Raw genomic sequence first — 16,363 nt, 5'->3', positions numbered from 1 at the left:
GTCTGCCACTGCAGTTTCACGCCTAGATGGGTCACGTGTTTGTGCCGCCCACTTGTGTCGCTTAGCATAGTCATCCAGCTACCTCGGTGCAACCTTTTGGACATAAAAACACTATTGTGAGGTGTGAGGTATTCAGAATAGACTGGAAATGAGTGGAAATTAAGGTTATTGAGGTTAATAATAGCATAGGAGCAGAAAAACCTACAAATTCTGTGATTTTAGCTGTTTTTATGCTTTTTTTCAAAAAAATACAGATCCAAAACACAAAACCCAGAACCCAAAACACGCAAGGGTGGTTTTGGCAAAACCAATCCAGATCCAAAACACGAAGAAAGATCCAGATCCAAAACCAAAACACAAAACACGAAAAGTGGCCGGTGCACACCCCTAATATACAGTCAGGTCCATAAATATTGGGACATTGACAGAATTTTCAGATTTTGGCCTCTATTCACCACCACAATGGTTTTGAAATGAAACAAACAAGATGTGCTTTAACTGCAGACTTTCAGATTTAACTTGAGGGTAATTACATCCAAATCGGGTGAACGGTGTAGGAATTACAATAGTTTCAATAAGTGCCTCCCACTTTTTAAGGGGCCAAAAGTAATGGGACTATCAACTCAAATGCTATTTCATGGACAGGTGTGGGCTATTCCCTCGTTATTTCATTATCAATTAAGCAGGTAAAAGGTCTGGAGTTTATTCTAGGTGTGACATTTGCATTTGGAATCAGTTGCTGTCAACTCTCAATATGAGATCCAAAGAGCTGTCACTATCAGTGAAGCAAGCCATCATTAGGCTGAAAAATCAAAACAATCCCATCAGAGAGATAGCAAAAACATTAGGTGTGGCCAAATCAACTGTTTGGAACATTCTTAAAAAGAATGAACACACCGGAGAGCTCAGCAACACCAAAAGACCCGGAAAACCACGGAAAACAACTGTGGTGGATGACAAAAGAATTATTTCCCTGGTGAAGAAAAATCCCTTCAGAACAGTTGGCCAAATCAAGAACACTCTCCAGGAGGTAGATGTATATGTGTCAAAGTCAACAATCAAGAGAAGACTTCACAAGAGTGAATATAGAGGGTTCACCACAAGATGCAAATCATTGGTGAGCCACAAAAACAGGAAGACCAGATTAGAGTTTGCCAAACAACATCTAAAAAAGCCATTACAGTTCTGGAACAACATGCTATTGACAGATGAGACAAAGATCAACTTGTACCAGAGTGATGGGAAGAGAAGAGAAGGAAAGGAACTGCTCATGATCCACAACATACCACCTCATCAGTGAAGCATGGTGGTGGTAGTGTCATGACGTGGGCATGTATGGCTGCCAATGGAACTGGTTCCCTTGTATTTATTGATGATGTGACTGCTGACAAAAGCAGCAGAATGAATTCTGAAGTGTTTCGGGCAATATTTTATGCTCATATTCAGTCAAATGCTTCAGAACTCATTGGACAGTGCAGATGGACAATGACCCGAAGCATACTGCAAAAGCAACCAAAGCGTTTTTTAAGGCTAAAAAGTGGAATGTTATGCAATGGCCAAGTCAATCCCCTGACCTGAATCCGATTGAGCATGCATTTCACTTGATGAAGATAAAACTGAAGGGAAAATGCCCCAAGAACAAGCAGGAACTGAAGACATTTGCAGTAGAGGCCTGGCAGAGCATCACCAGGGATGAAACCCAGCGTCTGGTGATGTCTATGCGTCCCCGACTTCAGGCTGTAATTGCCTGTAAAGGATTTGCAACAAAGTATTAAAAAGTGAAAGTTATATTTAGGATTGTTTAGTTTGTCCCATTACTTTTGGCCCCTTAAAAAGTGGGAGGCACATATAGAAACCATTGTAATTCCTACACCATTCACCTGATTTGGATGTAATTACCCTCAAATTAAATCTGAAAGTCTGCAGTTAAATCACATCTTGTTTGTTTCATTTCAAAGCCATTGTGGTGGTGAATAGAGGACAAAATATGAAAATGCTGTCAATGTCCCAATATTTATGGACCTGACTGTATATTGTGATAGGATCACTGGTAAAGTGGTCTGTGACAGGGATATTTATCCCAGATTCCTGTCTTATGTGTTTTAAATCCCCAGGAGAAAGTCTGCAGTGTAGCAGGCTTGAGTTTCAGCTTTTTGAAAAGCCGGTTTGGGACCTGGGGGTTGTGGGTGAGAGGAGAGGGAGGGCTCCACCCACGGCCAATCCAGGTTTTGGTTCTCGCAGCCTGGTAACAGGCTTGTTAGTTTTCCACCTGAGAGTGGCCAATATAAGCCTAGTGTGTTTAGGGCTGAGTGTCTCACCTGGGAGAGCAGACAGGGAGTTTGCTCAGAGACACTTGAAAACCTAACTGTAATGGTGCGTACACACTGGGCGATTAAAGTGGACGACTGAACGATAACAATATCGTTATCGTTCAGTCGTCCACTTTATCGTCCATTTTTAAGCCCAAAAAGATGAACGATGACGACGACGCGCGTTCCCGCGGGTCGTTCGTCATCATCGTTCATCGGGCTGACATGCAGGCCAACCTGACGATCTCGTCAGGTTGCTGCATGTCAGGGAATGGGGGAGAGAGCCCGGCGCTGAACGATATCGTTAATGATATCGTTCAGCGGCTGTGCTCAATGTCATAAACGACATTGAGCACACCCTGCCGGGGACACACTAGACGATATCGCTCAGGGAGCATATCGTCTAGTGTGTATGCACCTTAAGTGTTGTGCTGTGCTTTTGTTGCTGGTGAGGGCATTAGGCCCTGCCAGGTTCTGGTAGTGAGGGAACTACCTGTGAAGTTAGTGCCCCGACAGGGCTAGGATTTATGTTTATGTTTTCTTTATGTTATTTCTGACATTGTACAATAAAGACTGGCGCCGACCAGCTTGTACTTGCATCCAGACTGGTGTGCTGCTTCCCTGCTGCTGTGTGTGTGTGTAAGGAAGGAGTCCTCTACCCAGGAGAGGGACCCCCTAACCTAACTGTGTCACAATATATATATATATATATATATATATATATCTGTTATAATATAAAGCAAAGGGGGCACTCCGTAGTGCTTATAAAAGTTCAATCATAAAACATATATAGTCACAACACTGTCTGTGAACATGTACATTCGTACCAGATATCACACTGAGTGGGCTGATTACCACTTGGTTAGATGTATGTAACCCCAGCAGACACCGTCAACCACTCCTCATCCTCCGGGGGCAAGTCACGCACCACTCACTCGGAAGCTGCAGCACGTCTCTCCACCTCAGGCCGGGGATCGGGCACCGGGAACGCCAGGACACATGATCGTAGCTTTAGCAAACCACGCCCTAACCCTGGTAGCACAGAGTAAGCGACAGCTAATGAGATGTCTTACTGTAATGATGGAAGTGATGATATGGCCCCCACAGAGCCCTGATCTCAACATCATCGAGTCTGACTGGAATTACATGAAGAGACAGTAGGATTTGAGCAAGCACACAGAAGATCTGTGGTTAGTTCTCCAAGATGTTTGGAAGAGCCTCCCTGCGGAGTTCCTTCAAAAACTGTGTGCAAGTGTACCTAGAAGAATTGATGCTGTTTTGAAGGCAAAGGGTGGTCACACCAAATATTGATTTAATTTAGATTTCTCTTCTGTTCATTCACTTTGCATTTTGTTAATTGTTAATTGTTATTAGTTCTATGTACTATGTAAGGCGCTGCGGAACACTTGTGGTGCCATATAAATAAAGGATAATAATAATAATAATAATTGATAAAAATAAACTCTTAACACTTCTATTTTTGAAAGCATTCTAACTTTTCAGCATCTTTTCCACACCTGCCTGAAACTTTTTCACAGTATTGTGTGTGTGTGTGTGTGTATATATATATATATATATATATATCTATATATAGTCAGTTTCTCAAAGGTCAGCACTCACACTTAGTAAATGCAGCAATTGGGGTGCTCCTCAGTGTCCCCCTGTGGGCAGGGTCGGATTAATGATGGGGCTGATGGAGCTACAGCTCCAGGCCCACCATCAGAATAGGCCCACAGCCTTCTGATATGTGTGTGTTCTGCTGTAGAAAGATTTTCTCTTTCCTCCTACAGCAGCCTGAGGGCCGACCACACCCCCCTGGCTGCGCATAACCCCCCCTCCACCGGCCGCGGCTGTGACACTGGACCGGTGCGTAAACATAATGGCAGAGCATTGAGGGCTGAGCTTCTCTAGCCCTCCCAGCGCTGCTAACAGTTAATTGGCAGCGGCGCCGCCTGCGCATCATGTGACATCACTGTGTATGACGTCACATAGATGCCGCCCACCACCGCACCGCGCCCTCAAGCAGCCTGTCCCAGGCTGTGCACCGACCACCACCAGCAGCATAGTCTGCCTCTCAGCCTCAGTCACAGGCTCACCTCTCCTCCGTGAAGGCTGGTGACACCGTGACAGCAGCAGCACTGTCTGTGTGATATTTTGAGTCCCACAAGGTAAGCTGCTTTTCAGTCCCTCTGGCCAGGCTGTTGCTGTATAGTAATAGTTTATGTATTGATATGTATGCATATGAATCATACATGTATGCATATCTATACATAATATTAAATTATTAAACATTCTAAAAATATATATATACTGTGTGTGTTATGTATATATAGTGTGTGTATACATATATATGTATATATACAGTGTGTGTGTGTATATATATATATATATATATATATAAAAACAAAAAACTGCGGCACTCGGAGACTGATGTTAATCAAATATATTAAATGGTGTCACAAAAAGAATCCAACGTTTCGGAGCTCTGTGGCTCCTTTGTCAAGGTCACCTAGACAAAGGAGCCACAGAGCTCCGAAACGTTGGATTATTTTTGTTTCGGTCACCTTGACAAAGGAGCCACAGAGCTCTGAAATGTTGGATTCTTTTTGTGACACCATTTAATATATTTGATTAACATCAGTCTCCGAGTGCCGCAGTTTTTTGTTCTGTTTAATTTTCATTTCTTCTGATGGCACCGGAGCAAGTTGATTCTTCAGAGGAGTGCCGATCCATTTGATTTGTGTATATATATGACCTCTCCCCCTCTCTCCTCACTCGTATCTCCAACTATCTCTCTGCTATTTCTTCCTGGATGTCCCAGCGATTTCTTAAACTTAATATGTCTAAGACTGAGCTGATAATTTTTCCACCCTCCAACATAACCTCACTTCCCACTATTTCTTTAACAATTGATGGCACAACTATCTCTTCTAGCCCCAAAGTGCGCTGTCTTGGAGTTATCCTGGACTCCTCCCTCTCCTACAAACCACATATCCAGAGCCTCTCACAGTCCTGTCGCTTCCATCTGAAAAATATTTCCAAGATTAGACCCTTTCTCACCCAGGATGCCACCAAAACCCTCATACACTCACTGGTCATATCCAGATTGGACTACTGTAACCTTCTCCTATCTGGCCTCCCCAACTCCCATCTCTCACCTCTCCAGTCTGTCCTCAATGCTGCTGCTCGACTCATCTTCCTCTCCAAACGCTCTACATCTGCCTCCCCTCTCCTACAAGCCCTCCACTGGCTCCCCTTCCCTTTTAGAACCCAATTCAATGTTCTCACACTTGCTTACAAAGCCCTCACCCATTCCTCTCCCATTTACATCTCTGACCTCATCTCCCTCCACTCTCCTGGCCGCCCCCTTCGATCAACCAATGCACACCGCCTCTCATGCCAACTGATTACTTCCTCCCACTCCCGCCTCCAAGATTTTGCCCGTGCTGCTCCCGACCTTTGGAACTCTCTCCCTCTCCCTATCAGACTCTCCTCCTCTTTACAATCCTTCAAACGGGCTCTCAAGACCCACTACTTCATCAAAGCCTTCCAGCTCCCATCCTAACTTGCTGCAACATGCTCCTTCCTCCATTTAACCCATCTGTGTCACACCTGTTTGTCTGCCCCTACCCTTTAGAATGTAAGCTCTTATGAGCAGGGCCTCTACCCTCTTGTGCTTCTCCTTACTTTACTTTCGCCTACTTCTTACCCCCCTCCAGGGCACCTAACACTTGGTTGCTTACACTTGGTTGCTTACACTCTGTTGCATATCTAGGTGTTATGGTCACTTATGTATCAATGTATATTATCCATGTCCTTGTCTTATTTTGTACTGTAAGTCAGTTGTCAAATTATTTGTTTATGTACTTTGTAAGGCGCTGCGGAACAATTGTGGCGCCATATAAATAAAGGATAATAATAATATATATATATATATATATATATATATATACAGTCAGGTCCATATATATTGGGACATTGACATCATTTTCATATTTTGGCCTCTAGTCACCACCACAATGGCTTTGAAATGAAACAAACAAGATGTGCTTTAACTGCAGACTTTCAGATTTAATTTGAGGGTAATTACATCCAAATCAGGTGAACGGTGTAGGAACTACAACGGTTTCTATATGTGCCTCCCACTTTTTAAGGGGCCAAAAATAATGGGACATCCTAAACAATCCTAAATCTAACTTTCACTTTTTAATACTTTGTTGCAAATCCTTTACAGGCAATTACCGCCTGAAGTCTGGAACGCATAGACATCACCGGACGCTGGGTTTCATCCCTGGTGATGCTCTGCCAGGCCTCTACTGCAAATGTCTTCAGTTCCTGCTTGTTCTTGGGGCATTTTCCCTTCAGTTTTGTCTTCATCAAGTGAAATGCATGCTCAGTCGGATTCAGCTCAGGGGATTGACTTGGCCATTGCATAACATTCCACTTTTTAGCCTTAAAAAACTCTTTGGTTGCTTTTGCAGTATGCTTCGGGTCATTGTCCATCTGCACTGTGAAGCGCCGTCCAATGAGTTCTGAAGCATTTGACTGAATATGAGCATATAATATTGCCCAAAACACTTCAGAATTCATTCTGCTGCTTTGTCAGCAGTCACATCATCAATAAATACAAGAGAACCAGTTCCATTGGCAGCCATACATGCCCACGCCATGACACTACCACCACCATGCTTCACTGATGAGGTGGTATGTTTTGGATCATGAGCAGTTCCTTTCCTTCTCCATAATCTTCTCTTCCCATCACTGTGGTACAAGTTGATCTTTGTCTCATCTGTCCATAGGATCTTGTTCCAGAACTGTAATGGCATTTTTAGATGTTGTTTGGCAATCTCTAATCTGGTCTTTCTGTTTTTGTGGCTCACCAATGGTTTACATCTTGTGGTGAACCCTCTATATTCACTCTTGTGAAGTCTTCTCTTGATTGTCGACTTTGACACATATACACCTACCTCCTGGAGAGTGTTCTTGATTTGGCCAACTGTTGTGAAGGGGTTTTTCTTCACCAGGGAAATAATTCTTCTGTCATCCACCACAGTTGTTTTCCGTGGTCTTCCGGGTCTTTTGGTGTTGCTGAGCTCTCCGGTGCATTCTTTCTTTTTAAGAATGTTCGAAACAGTTGATTCGGCCACACCTAATGTTTTTGCTATCTCTCTGATGGGTTTGTTTTGATTTTTCAGCCTAATGATGGCTTGCTTCACTGATAGTGACACCTCTTTTGGATCTCATATTGAGAGTCCACAGCAACTGATTCCAAATGCAAATGTCACACCTAGAATCAACTCCAGACCTTTTACCTGCTTAATTGATAATGAAATAATGAGGGAATAGCCCACACCTGTCCATGAAATAGCGGACCACGCGACAGACGGAGCGGGTCTCACCGCCTATACCACCTGAAGGAATCAGAAGAGACCCGCATCTCAGGAAGCCGGAGAGGTAAAGCTCCACTCACGGACCTGACCGGCAGAAGTCCAGCGGTGATCGTCCGTGACACCAACAATAAGAGACTGGAGTCTCTGCAGCCCAGGAAGGGTAAGTCACCCACGGGGCTCATCACGGCCAGACCCCAGCGGCTATATAAACTTTTCTAACAGCCATTTATTCATTGATTCAACGACGACCTTACCAGGGTCCCCATACAAAAGTAACTTTGATCCAATATAACTGGACACCATCCGGACAATACAATTACATAATCCCTATCCCCCCCCTCTCCCCATTACCTACACTTAAGCACCATTGTATTTGTCTATCACACACTCCCACACACTCACCCATCCCAATGTCAGTTTGTAATGTATACGTGCTGTAATGTTTTACGTGGATGTCTTATAATCGCCTAGTGCCAGCAGGAGATTTTAAAGTATCTAATATATGTGTTGCAACAATTTACTTTTCATCTGATACAGAGATTTAATTAGACACATGTTAAAAGTTATTCTTTTATATCCAGGGTACAACATAGAATTGTCATTTTACAATACTGCCAATAGATGCGGCAGGTGTCTGTTAAAAAGTCTATATGATTCTGATAGGGGCAATATATATTGATAAATAAAGAATTTTAAGAAAGACCAACATCTATTCATTTATTTAGACGATATACTATACAAAGGTAGAGCGCTGAGGTACAATATATAAAAATCAAAGATAAGTTTCCTGCATAGTGTTTGTTCACTACAGGTGGTCTGGCTAGAATAAATAAGCAAGCTTCCTGCAATGACACAGGAAAGGTGGGAGGGCCTGCTGACAGGAGATGTAGAACTATCTGGCCCAGCATGCTAAAATGTTAGAGACAAGGCACTTATGCTCACACACACATTAAATATGTCTTTATATCAAACCCCGAATACTCACACATTTCATATTCACACATAAGGTTCCATAAGCATCAAAATGTATGATTCAAGTTGGTTAAGTTAGTTTAAATGCTAAGAAATAAAGGTTTTTGATAACTAAGGTATTATACATGATAAGCAAGGTGTGTTTGGTCTCGTTCTGATGCATACGCTTTTTACAGCATCCCGGTGTTATCGGTGGAGAGATCGCATCATGCAAACTCAAGTTACGGATCGCAGAACTTACAAGCAACAAAATGTTTAGCTGATGAAATGTTACAGGAGGCGTTACCAGAAAGACTCCGGCTGTTAGAGGCAGGGAAAGTCTATTTGAAACAACCTGTTAAATGTGCCGTAACATATGCTTCTCCTCTGGGAACCAATGATATCAGCAGGAAATTTTCCCTTTGTCCTGCTTTAGTCTGGGGGGAATAAATACATGTGCCCATATACTGGTTTGGGAGTCCATGCTGAAGGTTGTATGTACTAGGGGTCTCTAGTCTGAGGTCTATCTCTGGGTCCGGAGGCGCAGCGTATGTATACTGTACTTGGGTCTGTATTATTTCCTTTTTACGCCTAAAATATGTATGTATAGATTGCGTGTAACTGACTGTACTTTTACCTGAATAATACTTGTGCGTTGGAACCACAGATTCCACTCCTGTCTTTATTTGTGGTCAAACTGCTTACGCAATTAGTGTTGTGTTTAGAGGTTTATAGGAAGGTTTTCAGAAGATATAGGCAGGGGTATATAGAGGTTCATTTCTAATATTGTTAGTTGGGGGCTCGTGAAGAAGTCACTTACCTGCTCACACGGTACATACAGTCATCGATATTTCAGCAAAGGGTGGAGTGGCCACATGCAGGGTTTGCCTGCAACCGCTTTGTGCTGAAAGATCGCTATCCGTCTCCGTGTGAATTAAGGAAGCTGACTAGAATCCAGGGACAAGAGAGGAAAAAGTTTGTTTTCCTCTGTTGATAGAACCTTGTGTTTAGAGGGGTGCCGCAGTATTGCGTACGCGGCTAAAACGCATTTTTGCGTACGCAGTTAAAAAGTCATTATATGGTTGTGTGGTAGTCGCATAATTGTGTATGCGGCCGTTCGCACAATAGCATATATACGCACTTCCGGTTCTGCTGCCACATGTTTGAACAAAGCCATTGAGGTTTACATTTTTTTCTATTACCAATATCTGGGTTAAATGTGTATTTTTCTGCGCAGGAAAAAGTGTGTAACAGTGAGTGTATTGTTGGTAGGGGTAATTTATTCCCTAAAGTTAAGGGTATCGTATGATCCTTAAGGGCTAGGTGCAAGGGTTAGCCTAGTCGCTCGGTAAGCAGCTTACTGTTCTAAACACAGTAGCAGGTGTACATGTTGTCTTTGTTGTATAGAGGTGCGTGAGAGTGGCCGACATATAAACTCTCATAGGTCTGGAAGTTACCTTACTAAAGCTTATCCGGGTGTGGAAGTTGCCATACTAAATCTTATCCAGGTGTGTGGGCGCCGCCGACTTAAATCGTCCACAGGTAAGTGAAAGTATCTTGATTGTCTTTCACCGGTTTAAATTTTTATTGAAAAGCGTAGGAGTTGTCTCAGAATGGGAGCCATGCAAACAGTAGAGATGTTAAGCAATGATGTGCTGCTAATGGAGGCGCCGATCGGATCGGCCCGTTGTATCATGCATACCAAGTACGGTACTTATGCAATAAGGTATTGTGATATATGGTTTAATATGACGAGGAAGAGTGTTAGACCGTTTCCCAGAATTGGTAGTTTTGACAAAAATGTGTTAGATAATGTCCAGGATCACATAAGTATGGTGCGATCCCGAGAGAAAAAGATTAAGTATTTTGAATGTTTAAAACTATGGCAGCATGAAGGGGATGCTTGGCTTAAAAATGTGCAAACGACGCAAACTAGTGTTGCAAACGCATTGCCAAAAAATACATCCACGACGCTGAATTGCAATACGGACGAGCCGCAAATTGGCACGCACGTGCGGCAAGGTAGCATCGTGGAGAGTATTGCCAGCAGTTCACGCTCACCTCCCCCACCTTATGTGGACGGAGGTGTAAGTACAGTTACCAAAAATACCAACAAAAATGTAACAAGTAATTTGTACCCCCTCTTAAGTAACCATAAAGAAAATGTTTATGACGTAAATGATGAGCCTATTGTAATGTCTGCCATTTCCCATGCTGTGCAAATGATAGATGCTGCATCACCACAATCACGGGTGGTGCCGCATCTCCATCGGTAACAGCAAGGGAAGTGTTAATACACTCTGCACCCATTGAGGAAGTTGTTAATACCATACGTAGCAGCAGCAGATTAAACCCCCAGCCAGGTAATCAGGCCAGAGGTAGCAACGCTGCCGGTCTGCATCCCATTCGGACAATAACTGTTCCGAATGGAAATGCGGATGCAAATGGTGTAGTGCCCACTAGGGAAGTACTGTAGTAATGCATTGTCCATGGACAAGGGCAGAACTAAACTCCATCGTTAATGATTTCCCTGATCCAAAAAAAGAATTAGCCAAATCTCAAAGATTTTTGAGAAATTTGGGTAGTTCTCATGAGCCCACTATTAAAGATTGGCGTGTAGTGTTAAGGGCCTGTCTACCACGCAATACCGACGTGACAAAATTTATCACGGATTGTGTATTGGATGGCGATGTTCCCTTAACTGACCAAGTAAACCAAGGTAACATTTCCCGCATTGTGACTCAATTGGGTATATATTTTCCGGTAGTAGTTAACTGGAACAAAATCTTCACAATCAAACAAAAGGAGAGTGAAACTGCAGAAGACTATTGCGATCGGGCTCTGCAGGCTATCACCCAGTACACTGGGATAGAAGATATTAAAGATAGCATTCACCACAGGGGAATGATAGTCACGATATTAATGGACGGTTTAAAAGAGAATTTAAAAACTCGGGTTCAGACCTCACAGCCTGGCTGGAGGGGACTTACAATAGATAACCTCATAGAGTCTGCCATAGAACATGACAAAAACATCTCAAAAAAGAGGGAGACCCAGAGCGAAAAATTAATGGCTGTCAGTATACAAGCTCTGGAGGGAATGACGGTAACACCACAGCCAACAGACACGCTTGCACTTGCACACACACTCATGTCAGAACAAGTTGCTCTCACTAACCCCACTCAACAACAAACACAACTCTATCCCACTAACCCAATGAAACCACAGGTCCCAGGATATCCATCTACTTCTTATCCCCCACAATACCCTTACCCTCCCTATCCTTACCCATATCCACCACCTTTACCCTCTGCTCAAACTCCACAACAACACATGCTTTCACCTGAATCACGGACATGTTTTAATTGCAAACAAACAGGACACTTAAGTAGAAACTGCACAGTAAAAAGAGTATGGACCCCACACCAAGGGAAACCTGGATATCCCCATAAGGGATATGCACAGAGATCAGCAAATATTCAGCAAGCACCAGCTCCAATTGTAGCCGTAACCGGTCTTGATGGTTGATGTAGCTGGTACTGAATATCCTTTTCTTGTAGACACAGGGGCGACCAAGTCAGTGATGAAATCTCCCGTTAATTTACAGGTGACCAATGAGACATTACCAACAATGGGTGTGACAGGTAAAGTGGAACGTTAGCCTTTAACAAAGACCGCAGAGGTTACTATTGGGCCGTTGCATACCAGACATTCTTTTCTCCTGGCTGCCGCGACTTGTTATATAAAATGGGATGTGTCATATATTGCACCCCTGATGGTGTATATTTAGATATCCCAGAGAGAATGGTATATGAGGTGCGGGATATGTTAGACACTCCTCAAAGGATAATGTATCACTCTACCGTTTTAAAAGAAAATCCATCACAAGTAGATGAAATGTTGTCCCAAATTCCAGATTCCCTTTGGACAAAAGATGGACAGGACACTGGATTAATGGCAAACGTAAGCCCGGTAATGGTAAACTTAAAAAGCGGTAGGCAAGCTCCAAAAATTCCCCAGTACCCACTAAAACAGGAAGTAGAATTAGGGGTGTTTCCAATAATCGAGCGATTATTGCAACAGGGAATTTTAGTTCGTACAGCTAGTGTAGCCAACAGTCCCATCTTTCCAGTAAAGAAGAGTGGTGGAAGGGGTTATAGGCTGGTGCAAGACCTTAGAGGTGTTAATAAGGTAGTAGAGGGCCAATTCCCTGTAGTGCCGAATCCAGCTGTAATCCTGATGCAGATCCCACCAAATGCAACCCATTTCACTGTCATTGACCTCTGTTCTGCTTTCTTCTCTGTGCCTCTCCACCCTGACTGTCAGTACCTATTCGCATTCACATACAGAGGTGTGCAATATACATGGACACGATTGCCCCAAGGTTTCATAGACAGCCCCAGTATTTTCTCCCAGGCATTGCATGACTGTTTACAAGCTTTTCAACCTGCCAATGGATCAGTTCTAATTCAATATGTGGACGATTTATTGCTATGTTCTGACTCTTTTATGTCATGTGTGAATGATACTAAACTTTTGTTACTTCATCTCTCGCATACAGGACACAAAGTGGCTAAGGACAAGTTACAGCCGTGCCAGCCCAGAGTAAAATATTTGGGACACTGCCTAACCCAGGGGTTACGACATCTCACAAATGATAGAATCCAGGCCATACAAAACATGACACTGCCGCAGAATCAACAGCAAATTCGTACCTTCTTGGGAATGTGTGGATATTGCCGAACGTGGATCCCAGGTTTTTCTATTTTGGCCTTGCCTTTACAGGAACTAGTCTCTTCCTCAAAGCCCAATCGCGTCACACACACTGAGGAATCAGAACAGGCTTTTCTTAATCTTAAGGATAGTCTGACAAAAGCTCCTGCATTGGGAATACCCGATTATGAAAAACCTTTTGATTTATATTGTACGGAAGCCGATGGTTGTGCTGCAGGTGTCCTTACACAAAAACATGGTGATGCCAGTAGGCCCGTAGCATACTTCAGTGCCCAATTGGACACGGTAGCAAGATCACTCCCCACCTGTTTGAGAAGTGTAGCAGCTACCACTTTATTGGTGAGTAAAAGTGAGGACGTAGTATTGGGCCATGATATGATTGTCTACACTCCCCATGCTGTATCTGCTCTGTTGAACTCAGCTCAAACCAGACACGTCTCCTCGGCTAAGTTCACCAAATGGGAACTAGCCCTAATTGCTCCTGAAAATATTACTGTTAAACGTTGCAGTACGCTGAATCCAGCAACATACCTACTATATGTACAACATGAGGTACAAAGGGTGGAAGGAGAGGACCTGGGCAAACGGTATGTGCAAGTTGGTGAGGGCATACTGGTGCACACCAGGTTTTTCTTCACAAGCAGAGAAGATAGCAATGTCCTGTCTGACCTGCTTAAGAAAGAACATAGGGAAAGCGATCCCTACCGAACCGTCCCACATTCCTCCGACTGATTGACCTTTCCAGGTGATACAAATTGGTTTCATCCAATTACCACCCTGCAGGAACCTTAAGTATGTATTAGTGTGCACAGACGTATTTTCTAACTGGGTTGAGGCCTACCCAGTGGCCACTAATACTGCTGCGTTTACTGCCAAGAAAATAGTTCAGGAATTTGTATGCAGGTACGGTATCCCTAGAATCATTGAGAGTGATAGGGGGTACCCATTTCACAGGTGATGTTTTTCAAAATATGTGTAAGCTGATGGGTATTAATAGCCGACTTTACACCCCCTACCGACCGCAAGCCAGTGCCAAGGTAGAGAGGATGAACGGGACTATTAAAAATAAGCTAAGTAAAATCATGGCAGAGACTGGACAAGGATGGCCAGAAGCGTTACCTTTGGTCCTACATAGCAAAAGGACCACCCCTAGGTTTCCTCTGAATCTGTCCCCATTTGAAATACTATTCGGCAGACAACCTCATTTGATTATAAGTCCCCAGGAAGACTTGAAGGGTAACAACGAGGTAACTGTAAAGTATCTTATATCAATGAGTAGGCAGTTAAAGCAACAGCAGCAGAAATTGAAATTGTTGTCTATTGATATGCCTGAAACTAACTGTCATGATGTTGAACCAGGAGAATATGTAATGATCGGAAATTTCTTGCGTTCAGGTTGTTTGACTGATCGGTGGGAAGGTCCATACCAGGTGCTGCTGACGAGTACTACATCTTTGAAGGTGGCCGAGAGAGATACCTGGGTCCATTCCACTCACTGCAAAAAGGTCAATCAACCGGTGGAGAAACAAGGTGGAGACAAGGCTGATAGTGTGGACCTGTCGCTCGCAAACTTGTTCCGGGAGGATTGAAAAGGTCGTAGTGAGATACCTGAACCGAGAGAAATTTTGCAGGACTTGTTGTTAAAATGGACAGGCCTGCTGTGTTCATTCTCATATTCTCTTTTAGAGTGTTCACCATCCTGGTCAGTTTGGGAATATCCAGTGTCTGTGATGGGGGACCGATTGAGGAAACAGGAGCTGATGGAGTGGAGAAAGGAGGAGTGCAATGCCAATCAGGGGAGTGTCTGACCAATCTTAGTACTGTTATTGTTAAGAGAGCTGTCATTCTGGATACTCAGGGAAGGTGTGGAGGTTTATCGTCTGAAGATTCCTGTATTTGTGAGTTTTGTGGGTCCCTAGTTGATGAGAACTGTATCCAACGGTGCCAACCTAAATATAACCCGTACTGGGGAGGGTATCCTTTAGAGGATTATCACAGCATGGTAGCCAAAGTGTTAAATCAAACTGATTGCTGGGTGTGTGGTGTGCCACATGGACAGCATAATGTAGGTTTGGTGCCATTTCCGCTGAATACCACGGAAATTTTAGATTTACAAAAAGGGAAAACTTTGGATGGAAAATTCCTCTCATCCAAACCACCTCATTTCAAACTCTATCAATTCCAAGTAGATAGATCACTTTTGTGTTTAAACATAACCAACCCCAATAAACCCGGAGGTTGGGAAGTGACGGGGAATAACCAGACGATGACCTTCTCACAAACAGCTGATAATAAGTCCATAAACTATGATCTGTTACACTCAATTAAATCAAGTGGGAAACATTTTAGGTACCGGTATACATTGAGTTCCACCAAAGAAATGATTGGTAAAGTACCAGATGGTTATTGTGCTAAAATAATACAACCCGAAACTTGCATATACCAAATGGAAGAGCCTGAGATAGGATTGTTTGCAAGAGAAATGTGTTTAATGATAATGATGCATACTATTCCTTATGTTCTCCCTGATAATGTATATTTTATATGTGGAAGAAAAGCGTATAAATGGCTCTCCCCGAGTTCCGAAGGTTTGTGTTATCTGGGAAGAGTAGTCCCAGGAGTTATGACCCTCACACATGTTGAAATGTTGGGAATACATAAAAACACACCGTCACCATATCTTCACACGCAATATGAACACAGAGGCAAGAGAAATATGATACCTGGTGATATGCATAAAGCCGCTCAGTTAACCAGTGAGACAACTGGCTTCCAAGTTTTAGTCGCCCTGGATCCCACCAGAATTGCTAGGGGTACATTAAATTTTAGATATATCCAGGAACTTGCTAAATTAATAGATAATATCACCGAGATGTACAATGACACATTCAGGTACACGGGGAGAGAATTGCAAGCGTACAAGAAAGAACTAGTGCAACACAGGCTAGTGTTGAATTATTTAACCGCTGTTACTGGAGG

This window comes from Taudactylus pleione, unplaced genomic scaffold (genome assembly GCF_031769625.1).
Source record: "Taudactylus pleione unplaced genomic scaffold, aTauple2 ptg000169l, whole genome shotgun sequence".
Lineage (NCBI taxonomy): Eukaryota > Metazoa > Chordata > Amphibia > Anura > Myobatrachidae > Taudactylus > Taudactylus pleione.
Note: the sequence above shows the minus strand (reverse complement) of the source record.